At 42.2% G+C, this 21,227-nt stretch overlaps 1 long non-coding RNA gene across 3 annotated transcripts in view; it reads right to left on the bottom strand.

The window, feature by feature from the left end:
• Positions 1 to 11,251, bottom strand: part of LOC309378264 — a 134,693-nt gene extending 123,442 nt beyond the window's left edge. For all 3 annotated transcript variants that reach the window (XR_014171969.1, XR_014171970.1, XR_014171971.1), the window contains exon 1: positions 11,101 to 11,251. This is a non-coding gene — a long non-coding RNA (uncharacterized lncRNA). The remainder of the gene's footprint in view (positions 1 to 11,100) is intronic.
• Between the last annotated feature and the right edge of the window lie 9,976 nt (positions 11,252 to 21,227).

Raw genomic sequence — 21,227 nt, 5'->3', positions numbered from 1 at the left:
AAAACCCAGCTGTATAAACAAGTGCTCAAAGCCCTCTCCCTTATCAGTCCATGATGGCAATGAGTGGCCTTGCTAGTTCCAGTAGAGCAGGGATGGCATGTCTGGGTCTTATCTTACATCCTGACCACAAAGACCACAAAGACGCACAGACCTTGTCAAGTCTGACAAGAGACCCGGGAACAATGCCAGGAGTTGGTGACCTCCTGCCCCAAGATAAGAGCATAAGAACAGGAACAACCTTTTATGGTCAAGAGTGCCGGAACAGGAACAACTGTTTATGGTTGTGGATGTCAACTTACGTGTATAAGCTGATGTGCTTGAATTCCTGGGGAAGGGGGGAGAGGGTGCCTGGAGGATATATATACTGCATGAAATTTCTCATTTCTTTGGACTTGCTGTGAACTGACCACGCAAGTGCCTTCTGCTATCCGGAGAGCAGAATAAACTCTTTCTCTGAATCAACCTCGGTGTCATTTGACTTCCTTTCTCCCTCCTGGGAGCAACGCAGACCCCACCAGTTGGTAAAGCCTAATAAGGCTACAGGTAGTACTGCATACTCAGTTTATGTAAGGGGAAAGGCTGAAACTAAACTGAAGCTGCAAACTAGTGGCTTGCCTAAGGTGATTTTTCAGTGCTGAGATAGGATTATACAAAAGAATATCCTCCTCATGAGTCAGGTTTGAAGGTGGACTTGGAGTGCTGTGAACCTTTTTTTTTTTTTTGCAGTCAGAGCATTTTTTAATACCTTACATCTCCCTCTAGTCTAATTTATCTCAACTCTCCAACTCATACTGCATTTCTCATTTTTTCTACACCTCTCTAGGAAAATTGAAGTTGGGTACTGGAGCATTTATGTCTATAGATGGCAGCCCCAGAGATTGTGAAACAAAAGACTCAAAAAGAAAATTATATACAAAATAATTCTAGGCAAGAAGATTTCCACATAAGAAAATTACACCCACAAATCTACCTTGAAATGTTTCATTTGGAAAGAGTTTGTGTTTTATCCAAGAGGCAAATTCATTTTAAATGTATTCACTTCATGTATAGCAAAGGTACAGAATGCACATTTAATTAACAAAAAATTAGAAAGTGAGGTACACTAAGAAAACAACAACAGAAGTGTGAGGGATTTCTTTTTTCTTCTTCTTTTGCATCTGCTTGTATTATTAAAAGATATAATTTCACTATATAAAAAATGTGGGTCTATAATCTTCCCTCTGAGTAAAAATGAATTATATCGACTTTAGACAATGGCGTATTATAGAAGAGTGTCAGTTCTGTACTTAACTCTTTCTAAACTGCCTGCAGTGCATTAGAGAAGTAAAAAGGGCACACAAAGTGTTAATTGATTCTGTAACGGTGGGGAAATAAGAAATCATAAGGTTAGGGTGAAAGCAAGGGAAATCTGCTAAAGTGATGCATAAACTGCACAGGAGACTGAGAGTTTAAAGATTCATTTGATTGTGTCTGAGCGATTCATGATTATAAGATTAATGGAATACATTTTAAATGCTAGCAGCTAGATGGTAGTCATACACAACACTTTTTCAAATATATCCCTCTTCTGATTTTGTTTAAAGGAGGAAAAAAACCCAAGATAATGATTCAGTCACTACCTCCAATAGACTATCATTTTATCACACACTGGTTTTGATATAAATTATGCAAAATTTGGGATATTAAACAATGCATTTTGATTTTTTAAAAAGTTACATTTGGTAATATTAAGAGTTCTATGGCTAAACATGAGATGTCACATTATAATGTTGTAATCAGCATTATATGGGTTAGATCCATAGAAGACTGAGTGAAATTTTGTTTGGTCAGTGAGACTTTCCTGGTTTTTCCTTCGCTTACAGTGCCTATGTCCCCATGAAACTACTCCTGACCCTGTGGAATGAAGTAGAATTCAGCAGGATTGACTTGAGCAAGCAGATGTGGTTTTGGATTCAAGTCAATAGCTTTTCCAGCTCTTCCCCTCATGTACAATACTTGTGCAGAAGGCACAATCTAAAGCAGGGGTAAGAAGTATGGTAGATGTTTTGGAGTTCCATCATTCCTGGCCAAATGTCATGCTGGCTGGGGGTGGTGGAAGTTGGCACCACATTGGCTTTCCCTGATTTAGAGAACTTTTCCTCTTCAACAGGTCTGGCTTCAGGGTTTGGTGGCTTTTGGGAACAGGATATCTCTAAACTCTTGGCCTCTCCCTTTCCTCCATAGGCCTGCCCCAGTAGGTGAGACTGTTTTGGGGTGGAGGGCATTGTTAGCACTGCACCAAAGGCCCCCTGAAGTCTGAGTTTACCTTGGCTGGAGCTAAGGTTTCATCAATGCCAGTCTGCCTCAATGGATCAGCTCTCCTGGAGCTCTACCTCTATGGTGTCAGAAATCAAGCCTTTATCGGGAGAAACTGGCAACTCTCCCAGGCACCCGGCTTGGTCTCCTGTTGACCTCCCTGGCTGCATTCGCCAGCAAGATCCAGGCTAGGTCTCGATAGGCAATTCTTCCCAAACGTGGGAAGAACACACCCACTCCCTCTTGCTCCCCCCGGCAGGGAAAGGAGATAGACAGAAACATATTTACATGCTTTTATTTCTGTCTTTGCAGCATTACAGAAAACATGTCTGTACTCTTCAAACTCCAGCAGTCAAGTGACAAAGACATCCTGTACTTCCTGTACATACACAAGAGGAAGAGCTCATATTACACTCTGAGCAAATTCCAGTGCATTGCCCTGTGAACTGACTGTCCCACTGTTTCCCACGGACAGTCCCAACATTCCCATTTCCACATTTCTAGGATGCTGCTGTGATTTCCCCAAATATATACCTTTTTTCCAAACCATGGCATGAGCAGCATACAAAGTATTTGTCGAGAGCAGACCGGGGTAGCAGGATTGCAGCAGGATGTTCTGGTGGTAACCATTATTTTCAGCTATGCTAAGGTAGATTTATGGTAAGTGGGATCCAGCAACTCTTAGGATAATTACATCTCATGATCTTTAGGCTTTGTGCCTCAGCATGCTGCTACCCTGGAATACTCCAAAGAGACAAACATAAACACATGAAAAGAGCTTGTTGGATCAGACCAATCTTGTCCAGCATCCTATTCTCAAAGTGCAACCATATGCCTGTGAGAAGCCCACAAGCAAGAACTAAGCACAAGAGAACTCCCCCTCCTATGTTTTCCAGCAAGTAGTAATCAGAAGAATACGGCCTCTGACCGCGGAGGGAGAGCATAGCCATCATGGCTAGTGGCCATTGATAGTCTTCTATGCATTTGTATAATGCATGCCTCCATGTTAGTGGCCGTCTGTGGGAAGGTATTCCATAGTTTAACTACATCCTCAACCTTCCAACATGCAGCTTCATTGGATGCTCAGCGTTCTAGTGGGTCAGGGACTGGACTGAGGGGGATGAGACTGAGGAGGAATGGTAGAAACCTTCCCTCCTCCTCCTGAACCTTCCAGAAAAGAGGAAGGCAGTATTGAATTACAGCAGTGGTTTGAGGAAGGTCACAGCTTAGATATAGGTGAACCAGAAGAGTTGGGAATTTTGGGAGAAGAGAAGGGGGAGACAGAGCGAGAGGAGCCAGCTGACACATTATCACTGGAGAGCATTTCTGACCCCCCTTCTCCCAGAACCCGGCATGCATTGAAAGTGGAAAAGCAAAGGACTTAGAGACAATTAGCCCCTGGCAGCCACCTTAAGGGGAAGTGCTGTTGCTAGGAAGGAAGGGGGGAAGAGCCAGCGTGGTGTAGTGGTTAAGAGCGGTGGACCGGGTGAACTGGGTTCACTTCCCCACCCCTCCACATGTAGCTGCTGGGTGATCTTGGGCTAGTCACACTTCTCTGAAGTCTCTCAGCTTCGCTCACCTCACAGTGTGTTTGTTGTGGGGGACGAAGGGAAAGGAGATTGAGACTCCTTAAGCGGAGTGAAAGTCCAAACTCCTCCTCCTCCTCTTCTCTTTCTTCTTCTGTTGGACCAACACCATTAACCCAAGAGGCAGCATACAGAGGCACTGTGAAGATTGAATATAGATTCGGTAAGAGCTTCCTTGTCTACTTCCTTGGCTGTCTGCCATGAGAGGGGAGAGGATCGGAATTCACTGAAACCTGACAGTGCTATGAGAGGAAGACAAAATTTCTACTTTCTCCTTGCCATGTTTTATACACTTCTTTCATGAGAGTTTCCATATTTCAAAAAGAAGTGAAAAATTGCTGAGCTTTTTCTAGTTTTGCCCAAAGTTGTTGAACTTTTTTTGGCAAAATCGGCAAAATTGTTTTTTAGCTGTTTTTAAAGAAAATCAGCAAAAAAACCACTGCTGACATACGTCTAGTTTTTCCTGGCTATTTTACCAATTTCTGCCCGGACACTGTTTTTGAGTGCAATATTCCTAGTATGTCGAGGAAATTCCGGACATATGACAACCCTATCATGTCACCTCTTATTTGCTTTTCCCACCTTGGGTTACATAACCATACAGTGATGATCTGACACATCTGTCCTCCATGGCCGGTGGGTCACACATTTGTGCAGGCCTAAACTACCTGGGACGCGGGTGGCGCTGTGGGTTGCCAATCAGAAGGTCGCGGTTTGAATCCCCACAACAGGGTGAGCTCCCATTGCTCAGTCCGTGCTCCTGCCCAGCTAGCAGTTTGAAAGCACCTCAAAGTGCAAGTAGATAAATAGGTACCGCTCCAGCGGGAAGGTAAACAGTGTTTCCGTGCACTGCTCTGGTTCGCCAGAAGCGGCTTAGTCATGCTAGCCACATGACCCGGAAGCTGTACGCCGGCTCCCTTGGCCAATAAAGCGAGATGAGCGCCGCATCCCCAGAGTCGGTCATGACTGGACCTAATGGTGGTTAGGGGTCCCTTTACCTTTAAACTACCTGCACTGTGCTACCTTCTCATATCAATACCTTGAAACTATGTTGCTGCAATGGCTCCCCTGTGTCTGCCAAAGTGCCTGTATTGATTTTTCTTAGAACTGTGTTCAATTGGAAACCTAAGCTTTATAACACACACAAAGAAAGAGAAACCCCTAACCCTATGAGCTTGCCTAAACTCTTCATTGACCTCTGTTTTGTCTGACTACAAAATGATGGTTAAAGGTAACTGGGAAGAGGGACATTCTGGATACTGTGCCCTGAAGAGAATATTATTGGAATACCTTCTTCAAAGAGTTTCATGTAGCATGAACTCTGGTGCTATTTTGAGGCCAACTTTTTAAAAATCTCACTGGACATCTCATTATATAATTAAATTTGCTTAGATTATGACTGTGTTTGTTCTGTTGAATTTTTTATGCCTCTGTTTTAATTGCTGCTTCTGCTGTTTTATTCTTGGAGTATTTATATAGTTGCTGTTTTTATTCTCTTTTTTGTACGCTTTCCCTGGGAGTTTTTAACCAAAGGGTGGCATAGACATCTTCCAAATAATAAATAAAACTGCAGCAGCACTTTTTGCACTTCCAACAAATGCATGGAGGTGGGGTGTAAATTGAGATTGCACATCTGATGTTCTGACTAGAGCTATATGCATAAAATGGAATGTGTATAGGTTTTCTGCGCAGGCGACATGCACATAGGGTCTATTCAGTTGTTCCATAAAACTTCTGAAATGTTGCTTTCAGGAGTCATGATAGCAGGTACTATCGCAGTTCCCTCCCTTCACATAGTCCCCAAAACTGTGAAAAGGAGTACTCACTAATGTGTCTGAGGGCTGGAATAATTTCAATCAGGAGTAAGGAATGTGACTCCTGAGATGTTGTTGGCCTCCAGTTCCCATCACCCCCATCCAGCATTGTCAGTCATGAGGGATGATGGGACATATAGCTCAAGAAGACTGGGAGAGCCACAGGTTCCCCACCCCCAATTTAGACAAATACCCAGATGTTTAGAAGGTTTAGCCAGTCTGAATCTCTTCAGGTGAATAAAGATTTAGAAATGTCTTATTTTTTATTCTGCATGCCAAAAAATGCAAGTAATCATGTAGCCATATGGCAGTTGTTGTTGTTGTTGTAATTATTATTTATTTCTCTTATTTTCCTATGCTAACGTTTTGTTTTGAGATCAAGAGCCATTTCCAAATAGAGTTGTTAACAACACAAAATGCTGCCTGTGAACAAGAAAGAGCAGAGGATCAGTTCCTGGCGTCTTTGTGATGCTTAAAACGAGACAAGAAAATAAGCATGCTCAGGTCACACAGATAAGCCTCCACACTTTAATTATATTTTTACCCTTTGCCTCTATGAATGTGTATTTTCAAAATAATAATAAATATTTCCAAAGTCATCTTTCTTAGGTTTTATCTTTAATAACCTCCATACAATATTCTGTCAGATTGTTATTTCAAGAGCTTTTTAAAAAGAAAGAAAGATTGATTTAATGTAGTCCGGGCACTAGCAACAATCTTAGAGTGGGCAGAGAGTTTTTGTGGGGTGTTCCAAGTTGGTGAGTATGCTTTTCTTGATGTCAAATACATCATGACTATTTTGAGTAGGCAGAAGAATATTTTGTATAGGTTAAAGTAGGTTTCCCATTAACAATTCAAGCCAGGTTCCTGACAGTCAAACATAATGCTGTCTCTGCTAAAATAAGATTCATCGTGTCTGCAGGTTCTAACAAAATAAAAAAATCCTACCAGTAGCACCTTAGAGACCAACTAAGTTAGTTATTGGTATGAGCTTTCGTGTGCACGCACACTTCTTCAGATACAGTCGATGGACTTCCATTTCATGTGGCTCAATGTGGTGCCTTCCATAATTCTAGTTACAGGTAAGTAGCCATCTTGGTCTGCCATAGTCGAAACAAAATAAAAAAAATCCTTCCAGTAGCACCTTAGGGACCAACTACGTTTATTATTGGTATGAGCTTTCGTGTGCATATCTGAAGAAGTGTGCATGCACACGAAAGCTCATACCAATAACAAACTTAGTTGTTCTCTAAAGTGCTACTGGAAAGATTTTTTTATTTTATTTTGCAGAGCTGAAAGGCAGAGCTGAAAGGTAAGGGGCACCAGCTCATTCTGTGATTAAAATTATTTTGAACCAGATTGTCCTGGCTTCTTTTGATTGATGCATGGGCTGCAAAGGTTTTACAACCTGGAGAAAATGGCAATGCTTTCTGTTCATTAGGCATTATGAGAACCAAATACTGAGCCCTACTAGCTAGGTAGAATTAGGCTGGTTCCGGATAGGTTATTTCAGTGTTTCCCAAACGTTTTTGGGCAACGGCACACCTGTTTACTGAAAAAAAATCTCGCGGCACACCACCATTAAAGCCCCGCCCCGTGACGTCAGCGCGCAGCGTCACGCCGGGAGGGACGCACAAAAGTGAAAGTTTTTTCCCTCCCCCTTGCTGGGGAACCTCCAAGCTTTGGGGGTGGGAGGAGGCAGCAGAGCGAGGGACTGAGGGACGGCGGCAACTGAGGCGGCGGCGGCTGAGGCAGAGCTGGGAAGGGGGTTTCCAGGGGACACGGCAGCTCCTCGAAAGGCTTCTCTCAGCTGCGCTCAATCCGCCTCGGAGAGGATTTCCCCTCCGGTCCCATGCGTTCGTTTGGGGCATCGCTCCGGCTGCTCCCTCTCCCGCCGCGCAGGAGCGATGCCTCTCTCTGGCTCTCCCTCCGCGCAGGCTGAGGGAGGGAGGGAGGGGCGCGTGTGACCCGTCTCTGCTGGGAGACCAAACCCAGCGAGGCAGAGTCGCGCTGAGGCGCCCAGGCAGCGCTGCCGGCTGCGAGGAGGAGCGCCAGGCAGCAGCAGGAGGCGCGGCCTCTCCTCGCCGCCGCCGCCCCGCCTCTCGCCGCCCGACTCGCCCGCCTCCCTCCAGGCATCTCGCGGCACACGAGGCAACGTCTCACGGCACACTCGTGTGCCGCGGAACACCGGTTGGGAAACACTGGGTTATTTAACTGAGCATTCTTCCTGATTTGGTTACAAAAAGTTGGGATTTAGACAAAATGTGCTATTTATTGGGTGTTCATTCTGATATAGATATTAATATTTTTTTTGGCAGGGAGGTTCAGAGATGTTGTGTTAAGAAAATATTATCCTATACTCTCCAGGGTGTTTACTTATCACTTTCCTTACTGCAAGAAGTGTGGAATTATTTTTGCCTGGACAGGGTTGCGGGGAGGGGGTGCAGGGAAGTCATTCTGCTCTAAATCAACTTTTAATTATGGAACCTGACTTTGCTGGCATATGTCTGAATTCCACCCCAAAATATTGACAGTCTGGAAAGACCCATACTTGCACACTTTCCTGGAACACTGCCACACTATGAGACAAAGAGGAGAAAAGAAAATGTTACAGAAAATGTTAGCAAAAGCACAATAGCCTTTATTCCCCCCCCCCCACACTCATAGATGAAGGATTAATGGCAGCTTCTAAAGGTCACCACTAAACATTCGGTTGATACATCCAAGCAGGAAGGGTCATGTGCCTGAATCCAGAATGTGCTTTTCATAACGAAGGACATCAGGCTTCTTATATTATCAGAGAACTGGGGGCAAACACAAGCATTCTTCTTCACAATTAAGCCAGATTGCTACATTCATAAATATTGAAAGATTTCTTTAGCACTGTGAAAGCAAGTGCCTCTTACTTAGAAGCAAATCACATCAGTAGCTTGATGATGTACAGCAGACTGCCCACAAAGAGGCACTCATGGATCTAAAGACCTATACTGCATTGTACATTCTGCTTCAATTCTGACAACAGAAACACATTGAAATGGCAAAGTTCCAGGCATGCAGGGCAGCTGTTAGCTAACACACAAATCGTTGGGCTCTCATAAGTAAATATATTGATAGCAGCTGCCTCAATTCCCCCTCCCCCAGAAAAGCCAAAAGTATGCCTCAGCTATTGCAACCCTAAAATCTACCGAACATGAATAATGCAAATAAGAAAAATGTTGTGCTGCTATGTTGATTCAGGAATGCTTTATATGCTCATTAGCTAATGCATATTATAACTGAACTCCTAGAGAAGTCCGTGTGACAGCCCCATGAATGCCAAATGAATGTGTGATGATTAATAGTGTTTCAATGAATATCAAATGATTTTTTAATGACTGAACACTTAACATTTTACTGTTGATTCTTGCAGAATACAGAGGCTCTCAAGAAGCTGATCAGAAATGGCAATAAGAGAAAGCTGCTTGAATTTAGACACAGGGTGTCCTTTTCCAGAAAAAGGTTGTAGAGTCTATGACACTTCATAATTTCATTGTCAACTTGTGGCATAGTTAAAACAGCAACAATAACAAACCTGCAAAATATCAGTGAGTAAACTCTAATCATCAGATTATTTAATTCACATAGGATTTCCCCCCAAATTTGTTTTAGTTTATGGACCTTTGTATTTCATGTGTGTATCCCCACGTAAATTCAAAAGTGCCATATTATGTCCTACTGACCTTGGTGAGTCAGGTGCACAAAGCAGAACAGCCTTCATTAGCCAGCTCAGTGCCACACAGATGTTCTGGACTGCAAGTCACATCAGTCCCATCTTGAAGACACCAGGTTGTCGAAGGCTGAGGTGGAGCTTCATGCAACCATGAGGCTGGGATTTAAGAGATTAGGATTTAAATAAAACTGGAAAGAGTCAATAATAAAATGTACAGCTATATCTCAATGACCAACAATATCTAATATCCTAAAGCAAAAAAATATATTAAGGACAGAGGGATGAATGCACCAATGAAATTTAATTTCCTATATTGCCTTGCAGTTAGCAGTCTTCTTATCTAGGTTCCTAGACCCTAAAAGAGGATTCTGGATATGTTTTGAGTAGATAGGATGAAGTCCTTTATTAAGTAAAGGACAATCCAATAATTAACACATAGCCTAGGACAAAGGGAAAGGTCAGGTATAAGCTGAGTGCAGAAATTTCTCAGTGAACTTTAATATTCCATAATGACAAATTTAATAAAGAAAATGGCTGAGATCCAATGTGCAACTTTAGATATGCCCAACTTTAGATATGCTTCCCCACCCCTTAAACAGCATACTACCATGTTTTTGTTGTTGTTGCTATTTATCAGGCATATTCCAGCCATCTGGACATGTTCTGAAGCCCAAATCCACATTTGCAATGCCAAATGTTTCAGTCCCCTGCATCTTCTATTGGTTCTTTCTTTACTCTTGTGCTTTCTCTGCACTACACCTCTATGATATCAGGGCTGCTGAGCACATGCTTCACATGCAACAAGTTCTGGGATCAGGTAGCAGGTTATGTGAAACTCCCAGGGCTTGGGGCATTTAAGGACAGTGCAGCCCGAGAACACCCCTTTTCTTCTTCGATTCAGCTGGAGTTTCCCACCCACCTGCCCTCTAAGTTTTCCCCTCTGACTTTGCTTCGGTTGGTCGCCACAAGGGGCCTGGTAGGAGTTTTTCCACTTGGCTAATTGGCATCGTTTTTAAAGCCATTTGGTTTTTTCGCCTACCTCGTAGCAGAACGTCACAACACCTTTGGTTTGGGTGGTTAGGCATTGGTAGGGGTATTATTATGCTGACGAGTTGGGGGGAGCGCCATCACCTCCCCCAAATGTTGAGGGGTAGTCCGATAAAGAATTCCAGGGGGCGTTGCCTCATCCGAAACCTACAGAGGCTAGAGCCTAAAGTGCACCCCCGAGCGGTGACCCCTCGGGGAGCACCTAGGGATGTACATCTCAGGGGCTCCCCCTGCTGGAGTTAACCCCTCCCGGTCTTTACCGGATAGTCTGATAGGACCAATGCCTAAAGCCAATACTGCTCCTACCTGTAATCAATAAAGTTGTGGCCATTTTTTGCCCATTAACCTTAAATTCTGGTGTCCTGTGTCTTTATTTCTATCCAACTTGGGGGGGGGGGGAATCGCCACACAATCATTCTTTTCATTAATAGTAGTTTTCTATGGTTTCAGACAGGGGTTATTCACTGCCCAGCTGTAATGGCCTGGGTCTCTCCCACAAACGCGAGACCACTCTGGCAGTCAATTATTTCAGATTTATTGTTCAAACAAACAAACCAGGTCGGAACTCAGCTAATTGCCATCATCCTCAGATAGCACAGTTGCTGGAACTAAGCCCCGCCCCCTTTTTCCCCAACAGGAAAACCCCCACCTCCTCTTCCTTTTCTTTTCACGCTTCTCGTAAAGTCTCATGATCTTACGAGATTTTGGAGAGGGCACTGCCGGGATTCCTGGGTCTGGGTCACTGTCTGGGCTGACAAGCTGCATTCTTTCACTCTGGCTCTCCCTTCCCTTATCCCAGAGATCAGGTTATGGCTGCTCCTTGCCCCTTCTCCCTCCCCTCTGCATTCCATTCTTATCTGCTCTTTCTCTATGCCAGTGTTCTCATTCCTCGTCAGTGAAGGAATGTAGCTGACACCAACCTGGGGATGGAACCTGCATGTAAGGCAGATGCGCTGCCACAGTTCCCCAATGCCAGACTCTGATCCAGTGCTGCCAGAGTAGACAATACTGGGATAAATTTGAAATAGTCTGGCATGGTAGGCAGCTTCCTATTTTCCATGGGAAGCTCAGCCAATCACCCCCCAAAACTTTATTACAATATATATTACAGCTAACTGTAGCAATATTACCACTGTCCCTCCTTCCTGAATCTCTTTGGTAATCGCCCTAATGTTTGGAAGATCACATTGCAGTAGATGGGTCATTGATTATCCCCTGTGTTACTATTTGCTGCTTTAAGTGGGTGGCCATATTGACAAAAAGTTGCATACTATAGTGCATTGCTGTCTAGTGAGCTCATCATCTTTTTTCAGGCCATTAGTCTCTGTTGTGGGTAACGTAGTAGGCCATAGATTACAAAAATAGCACACATCTCTCTACCTGCACCATTTCTGGCAGACAACTAGCTTCTCAGAGCATCTATGAGTAATTGCTTGTTTAGTATTGTGGTGCAATTCCCAGCAATGTGTTTTGTCAGCCAATGCAGTACTATTCCTAATATCTCATACGAGTCCCACCAGATTAGATTTATCACATTCATAGGAGAATATGCATCAAGCGAAAGATTTATAATTTATCAGAAATCTCCACTTTTAGCTATCTTTATTTCCATCAACAGATCAGTTCTAGAGCATATGGTAATCTCAACCATGAAAAGCATAATAAGCTTCAATGTGGCATTTTCAATTAGCTCCAATTTTTGTGCTCAGGTGCTAATTATGTATACCAACAACTATGCCAAACTAACCTAAAGTTCTGCTCTGAAACGTGAAATTGCACAGCTCTAAGCTTAGCCTGTGTTTGGATAAAAATAGGTTTCTTTTCTTAACAAGTATAATTATAGGGAGAACCAGCTAGCTTTGTGTTAAGAACAAAACTACAAGGACAACTGAAGAACAGAAAGGAAATGGACTTTATGTTGAAATGCTTTATTGCAGAAAGTTAGCGTGCTCAAAACTTTAACAGGAGTACACCAATAATTCATTTATTTGGTTATTTTGGTCATTTTGGATCAATACCTTCCAAGAACATTGTATGAACACACAAAAACACAAATTTATTCTGTCTTTAAACATTGTGAGGACCTCCTGGATCAAGAATCAGCTCTCCAAAATTCTGAGCACAACTGTCCTATGTGGTAACCAATAGAATTAAGGTTAGATCATTTCCCTCGACATTAAAACTTCAACCAGAATGGTCACTGGCTCTCCTTAGCACAAAGGGATATAAAAGTTTCCTGTTTGGCTTTGGGGTCTTTCTAAATCAGAGGTGAGCAGCCTGTGATGCTAGGTTCCTCTACATTCACATAATAAAGTATTCACTTAAGTACAGATGCATACTCTGCAATCAAAGGAAAGGGGAATCAGCACCAGCCTATTCTGTAACTAGTGGAGTGGGTGGTGCTGTGGTCTAAACTACTGGGCCTCTTGGGCTTGCTGATTGGAAGGACAGAGTTTCAAATCTGTGCAACAGGGTCAACTCCTGTTGCTCTGTCCCAGCTTCTGCCAACCTAGCAGTTCAAAAGCACACCGGTGCAAGTAGATAAATAGGTACCACTGCAGTGGGAAGGTAAATGGTGTTTCCATGCACTCTTGCTTCTGTCATAGTGTTCCGTTGCACCAGAAGCAGTTTAGTCATGCTGGCCACATGACCCAGAAAGCTGTCTGTGGACAAACGCCTGCTCCCTCGGCCTAAAGCGAGATGAGTGCCGTATCCCATAGTCGCTTTTCACTGGACTTAACCATCCAAGGGCCCTTTAGTTTTTACTTACTTATTCTGTGACTGCTACTATGCAATAAGATTTAGCAAGCAAAACCAGAGAAAGGCTTGCACAGTGCTTGCAGAAGAAATGATATTCCACCCCCACCTCCAACTGACAGGGCACGCAGGTCAAAGAATAGTTTTTGATTGACTCCTCATATGCAGATGCAAAACAAAAGTATATTTCAATAGTAACAATGTGGTGCAGGAAGGACAGCTGCAGAACAAGGAAAACGGTGTTGTGCCCATCCTAGGGAGACGGTCAACTGCAGAATGCATAATGTGAGGTAATTTAATTTAAAGCACATTTTCAATTCTATGCTAATAAGAAGTGCTTCTATTTTCATGACGGAAATAAAAGGGGGAAAAATCAGTTAGGGTTGAGCAAATATTCCGCCATGAATTATTTATTGGACAAGTTTTGCCCTTTTTGTGTGTGCTGGTAGGATATCCATAAGCAAATTGTAATTTCCTCAAATTTCCCTGTTGTTTAAAGTTATTCCATCAATTTCCTCTCATTTTGCTAACTCTGCGGAGTGATTGGAATATATTCCTCCCAGTGCCTCTCATTTATTAATCAGTATTCCAGCTGTGTGGGTTGTTCTGATTGTGTGGCAATCACGCAACACTATAAGCAGAGAGAGAAGTCATAGTGTATCTTTTCCTTCGTCTCTCGGCGTAAAGAACCAAACTGATATTTTCCTGCCTGTTAGAAAGATTTTGAAAGCAGGATGGCACTCAAGAAGAATCAGGTAAGGTTTCCAGACCCATTCCTCCCCCTCCTTTAAGAAGTTCTTCAACTGCAGCTTCTCCAGTCACTTGAACACTAACGAGAGAGGCTATATTTTCAGGACTCTAAGCAGCCACAAATCACTCAACAGGATAGGAAATTTGATAAGAATGGAAACCAGTAGACCTGGATGTGCAACCGTGGAGATTCCATAGTACACAAGGGCAAGGATTCTGTATTGCACTGAAGTTAGACTCCCCCTTATGCTGTGGGAGGTTGGATTGCATGGAGGTCCACTGGTTGAGTCAGCCTCCTACCAGCCATTGAATAGGTGGGCAGCATCTTTGCCAGCAAGGGTTGAAGAAAGCCTGGCAAAGGGATGAGGCCAGGGTGGAGTTGAGGCAGCCCATGGTCTGCTGGATCTCAATCTTGTCCCACTGCTGTCACAAAATGGCATCTGGTCCAATCTGGAACTGGTGTACAGGTCCTGTCCTGTCCTGCCCATACCCTCTGCTGTGAGTTTCCAACTTCTAAGCAGCCCTCCCTTAGCAGTGTTTGGAAGTTTTGACTGCTGCTGTAATCAGTTGCTAATATTTAGCTTTAATAAAGGGAAGGGCTATTGCTGAGTGGTAGAGTATATGCTCTGCATGCAAAAATGTCCATGTTAAAGCTCCATATCTCAAGGTATTTCCTGGAAAGGCTTACGCCTGGAACTGTGGAGAGGTGCCCCCAGTTACTGTAGACCATGCATGGCCAAACCTGTCTCTCCAGCTGTTTTGGGGCTACAACTCCAACCATCCTTAGCTAACAGGTCAGGAATAATGGGAATTGTAGTCCCAAAACAGCTGGAGGGCCAAGTTTGGCCATGCCTGCTGTAGACAATACAGCGCTAAATAGACCTATGGTCTGACTCAGTATATGTCAGCCTCCTATATTTCTAGCTATGCCATGACACGTTTCAAAACTCTGTTAATGGAACAGGAGTAGGGCAAACTATATTTTATGGCGAATGGAAACCCTACTGATGGAAACTATCAAAGGCAGCCAAGATTAAATTCTTGTCCTTGACTTCATTCACACATTCTACCTCTTGTGAATATTATCTTGAAGCCATGGTTACGTTTTCACTGCCACACACATCTAAAAGTTCTTTGCCTATTTATACATTGCCATTTCTGAGTGATGGGGCAAAATGGGAACAATATTTATTTTTATGTGTGTATGTGGAGGTGTTACTGTATGTATTGTATCCTGCCTGCTGGATTTTAACAATCATGGGAGGTTATTTTCCCTGCTGAATTAGGTCAATGTATGTCCTGCATAAACTGTTGTTCCTAATAAGCACTCAATAAGCACACATGGTACAAGTGTGTGAAATATTCTCATGTACAAAGTTTTCCCTTCCATACCCAGTCTAGTTACGCTAGAGGAGAAGAGGTTAAAAGACCATTGTTTATTCACAGAGCAAGTCAAAAATGAAGAGAAGTGTAACATGCCTCATGAGCAGAAAACCATTAAAGTTGTTATTATTGGATATTTCAGTTTTCCTGTATGACTGAGAAACTTTTGACAAAAGCACAATAAAAATAACAAAAAAATATGGATGAAGTTCCTGACCTTCTGTGTCAAAAATCTTAATAGGACTGGACCTGTCCAATCTCAGAGAAAATGGGTAGCTCGTAGATTAGAAATTGAAAAAAAATAATGTGATGCCTGTGACCCCATGATAGAATTCAATATCATTTATAATCCTAAACTAAATGTCACATCACAGTGTTACATACAATCTCAGATGTCTAATCTTAAAAAAAAAAATGATTTGCTTTCAATTAGCCATATTCTCTTAGGTTCCTTTTATGGCACATTTATTTATATAAGGATTTTGATTGCTGTTCAATGTGCTCAGCTACACTGGGTTTTACTTGTTATTTGATTTATTGCTTAGAAATATAGAGGGAAGAGAGAGAGAATGGGATAAATAATATTAAGTGATTTCTGTGATTAAGCACAAAACTTGATTCATGGATTATGCAGCAGTTCATATCCATTTATCTGTCTTCATATTCCATTGGTATCTTAGCATCATTGGACTCCTGGGAAGCCTCACTGGTTTCAATAAGCCGAAGACCTCTCAGCCATGTATTGTTTACAGATTATAAAAGTCAGATGAATTGCCCTCACACAGAATTGCCCACAATTCAGATGAATTGCTCTCATGTGGAAAGGGAGAGGAATTGCATTTGCAAGTCACATCTCTAATGCTGAAGAGTCCACTAGTTATGCCCCTTCCCAGGAGGCAGACATTTGTTGTTAGTAAGAAAGAGGGCATACTCTCATACAGATGTACACAGATACTTCTCTTTTAAGGGAGCAGGAACTCTTATTGACCAGAGTTGCCTCTTAAATGGGAGTGCCTTACTTTCTCATATCTGTTTGCATTTAGCCGCATAGGCATGGTTGCCAGTGAATGCGTAAGCATTGCAGGGCACGGGTTGAGGACATGATCCAGCTCTCATCTCGTGATTATTTATTAAATGTGTGAGAGGACTGATTTGAACACATAGTCCAAAAGTAACAGGTGCTTCAGTCCTCAACACATTTGTCAAAGTCTTAGTTGCAAGGAGCTTTGCAGTATTTACTTCTGAACAAACCAGGTAAGGATCAGGCTACTTGCTTCTTCATCTGTTGGAGACAGGTGACTCATCACCACCTCCCCTCCCCTTCCCAACCTGTCGTTAATCTTTGTTAAATTTCCCCACCAGCAATGCACAGGATGGTGAATATCACAGGTACCAAATTCAAGGAGACCCTTTGGTGGTCACAAGCAAAACTATAGCTCCTTCCCTCCTACAGCTCTTTAAAGGTAACCAGCAAATTAAATCTAAGGAATAACTTTTTAGGTTTTGCACTTTCTCTGTTAGACTATGCTTTCCAAAATCCACATTTTGAAGAGGTTTTTTTTTTTTTTAGGCTTATCTGATTTCAACCAAGGAGGCTATTCTGCCTTTATATGTGTCTCAAGGACTAGAGGAGCCTTGTCGACTTCCATAGCTTTCTTTGACTCACTTCTATAAACTTCTGAGGACCATGGCAGATCAGTGATCTGAGAAATCAGGGACTGGATCTCCCTTTCTCCCCTAAGCAGCCATTGGGAGCTCTATTTTTTATCAGAATGATGGTGATGGGGTTTTACCCTTTATCCATCCCCCACCACCTCATCTCAACCACCCACCAAAAGCACTGAGACATCATCATTATACTAAAGTCTTTACTATTTCCAAAAGAGAATAGCAGCTTCAAGGGACTATATAGACCAGTAAAATATAACAGAGAGAAGTATCACCCCCCTGCTCAAGCAGTAACACTACTTGATTAAAAAAAACTGACACCTCCATGGTTCTTTTAAAGGGAGAAATCAGGTAATCTAAAATCTAAATTTCCACATTATATCTGTAAGGATTTAATTTAAGGATTAACCTCAAATCTGCTTTATAACAAAGGCCTGCAGAAAGCTCTTTCAACTGTTCTACGAGGCTGGGCTCATAGAGTTGTTGAATTGCCATTTAGGTCAATGACCACCAGACACTAGAAACAGGTCATAAAAAGAATTGATTATAATAAATAATAATCCCTAGTACGGAAATAGAAGGATAACATGACATGTCAAGGAATATACTCACAAATGCATGCAGCATTTGTGAGTAGCAGCTTCTACAGATGATGGGACTTTACCTCCAAAAAATCAATTCTAAGGAAAAGACACCCACTTGGCCTTAAGCTTGTACATTCATACCCTAAAAATTGTCAGTGCCACCCCTCTGGAATATGTAATTCATGAGCATCTTACTAGTCAACACAAATCAATGGGCTGATGTACCACCTTCTCAGAAGCCATGCCCATTTCTAATTTTTGCAGATGCTATGAAACTTGCCAAGTTCCTCTTTCCTCCCACTGTTCACTATGGACAAGGATGAGAAGATCTTGCTGGATTACAACTCCCATCACCTATAATCATTGACCATGCTGGCTGGGGCTGATCGGAGTTGGAGTCCAACCTGGAAGGCTTCAGGTTCCCCCTACTTGCACAGAACAATGGAAATAAACAGTGAATGAAATGTGGTTCAGTAGGATAGGCTTTCTGCAGAAGACTACATAATGACACAGGAGAATACAAAACTAGTGAAAAGTCTGGAAATGTTCCTCAATTTGACTGGATCTACCATAACTCTTTCTGAAGCCAGATTTTTAAGCCAGTATCTTGACTTCTCTGTGTGGCAACCTCATTTTCAGTGACACATGAATTTTTACAAGTTGTTGGATTTAATATTCTATTTGTGTTTTTCATTCTGTGCTTCTTCTATTACATGCTCCTTCACCAGCATTACTACTAATGACTTTCTCTCCTTTTCATCAATAAAAAGATGTGCTCCAGAGTGACAGCCAGATCATCTGCTAGAAACCAATTCAAGGTTGATAAGACAATACAAAAGAGAAAGGAAATTTATTCCAGACCAGCGCCTGCCACATCTGTTCACGGTGAAGGGGAATAAAGATTTCCTTCTGCCTTCCATTTTAGAAAGATAAAGTATCTTTTTCACTTGCTTGAACTAAGACAGCCATATTACCATAAGCCATAACTAGTTCATTCCTCTATAATAGCTATACCAAAATGCATGAAAAACTCAGACAGAGGATAATGCAAGCAGTTTGATAGGCAGAATGAAATAGGGTCACCGATAAGTGAGCTTATCCTCCAACAATTGATTTCGTGGCTATGCTTGTCCACTATGAATATCATTCTCCATCTCAACCACAGAACAAAGCATTCATTTGCAACAGAGCATTTGATGTGAGGAGCTTTGGTAAAAAAAAAAATCACACTGCACTGACATTGAGGAAAGTGGTAATAATTGTTCTTTTGTTCTATGGGATATCCACATTCTTCTGAATATTCCTCATATGTGTGGTATCTTAGACATGAAGTGACAAATAGTATGCATATTGGGGAGTAAACTGATTTCTTTTCTGAAAAGTAAAGTGGATGACTTCAACAACATCCTGGAGGACCACGAGTTCTCTATCTCTTAGCTGGACAATGGATTTATTTGAATTTCAGTTTCATGCATGTAATACAGAAAGGTAAAGAGAAGATATTCTGCACAATGTCCTGTTCTAAAGGCAATCTACCTCAGAAAGTGGTGGTCTCTCTTTCATTGGACATTTTTAAGCAGTGGTGGGACTGTCATTTGTCAGGGATTCTTTAGCTGTGGTGCCTGTATTGCTGGGGGTAGGACTGGAATTCCAATTCTATGATTCTATTATTCATAACAACACAACTGAACGAAGGGACGGAAGATATTCATTGTGTTTTAAAATGGCTTTCACTGCATGTTTTCACAGTATACCCAGCATCACAGAAATGATTTGGGTAGCCACTCCAAAAGTCATACACTCAACAAAAATGGCTTTCCAAATGAAAAACGCTACTCAAAGATATCCCTAGGGCTGTATACACGCAACATTTTCTGACAGGACTTACACTGTAGTTATACAGAATAACTGTAGCTTTACACAAGTGATATTGATCCTCAGCCAGGAAATTTACAAGACCAAACTTAGAAGCAATTCTTTTGAGCAGTAATAAATTATATGGTGTATGGTGAAGTCTTTCCAACTGTATACTGTCAGTGATATGGGAATTGGCTTGGCAGTTGGTGCTTTCACAATGAGAATGATTATATTGTTATTGCTTTATTGAATAAGTATGATTCTTTCACTATGTGATATTACATCTAGCATTGTGGTAGAGGTACATCATTCGAAGTCTGCTTGTGGGGACAAGTAAAAAGTAGTGGTATTTTATCCCCAGATTTACACTTGGCCCTGTGTACATATCTCAGCTGAGGGGACTTCAGGCTTATAGATGACTTTATTGGAGAAGCCTAAAGTATCTAGTGTTTATCTTATCACAATCCCCACCCCCCCTGTTAGTATCTATTTTCTGGTAGTTATAGTGGTGGTGTTGGGGGGAAAGGGTAAGCTCAAAAATGTGTGCTTTATTTTTGTTGCATTGAACCTCCAGCTTTTTAAAAATATATATATTAAATGGTAGGTGCCAGGAAGGAGCAGCAGGTGGTTAAAGGAAGGCAGTAGTGTGGTGTAGTGGTTAAGAGCGGTAGTCTTGTAATCTGGGGAACCGGGTTCGCGTCTCCGCTCCTCCACATGCAGCTGCTGGGTGACCTTGGGCCAGTCACACTTCTTTGAAGTCTCTCAGCCCCACTCACCTCACAGAGTGTTTGTTGTGGAGAAGGTAGGGAAAGGAGAATGTTAGCCGCTTTGAGACTCCTGAAGGGGAGTGAAAGGCAGGATATCAAATCCAAACTCCTCCTCCTCCTCCTCCTCTTCTTCTTCTTCTTCTTCTTCACTACAGATCTGGCCTCCTGGCAGTGGTTTTGCTATTGAATATCAAGATAGTGTGGGAGTAGGGCAGGGCAGGGCAGGGCAGTGGCAGTGGCAAGGGCAAGGCATCTTGGGTGCACTAGCAGAGCCAAACTGCCCAGCTCACTGCTGCCATGACCAGGCCCCCCACCATTCTTGTACACAGTAGCTCCACACCACCACCACTCCAGATTCAATGCCTGAAATCTCATACGAGAGAATAGAATTCCACCTAAAATACCAAAGAGCTGCTGAGATTTTAGTATAGAGAATGTTAAGCTAGATTGACCAGTGATTAAATTCAGTATAAGGCAGCTTCCTGCATGGTGGCTGTAAGGTACATAATTTAAGTTTTATATTGTCAAAAATGGCTGAGGACATATCCCTTATAGCTGTCAGAACATCCTGCTTATATAGTTAAGAGCAAAAGTTACATTTGCTCTGGATTGTTATAGCTCAAATTAAATTTTCCAATAGTAAATATAATGAAATCACATGGCAAGGGAAAACTGAATTTATAAGCTGCGAAATTTCCTCCTGCCATTTCCGCCATCCCAAAACCTCATGTACTGCACATAGTCAAAATTTATCATTGAAGAAGGATATTGGGCCTACCAACCCTCATCCAAAAATTTTAATGTTGGGATGGCAATTCAAGCCTGAACACAGTAAATGATAGTATTTTAAACACTCTAGTCCCTGTACCCTAAATAATAATTCAGTAGGAAATTTTTATTGGTACTTATCATCAACAGTTAATCAGTATTTCAAACATCTGCTTTATCGTTTCTGCTTCTAAGCTACAAAGGTTAAATGCAGAGGTTGTTTACAAATGCTTTCAAGCTTT

Source organism: Podarcis melisellensis, assembly GCF_964234715.1.
Source record: "Podarcis melisellensis genome assembly, chromosome: 9".
In the NCBI taxonomy this organism is placed as follows: domain Eukaryota; kingdom Metazoa; phylum Chordata; class Lepidosauria; order Squamata; family Lacertidae; genus Podarcis; species Podarcis melisellensis.
This window is presented reverse-complemented; position numbering and strand designations above follow the sequence as displayed.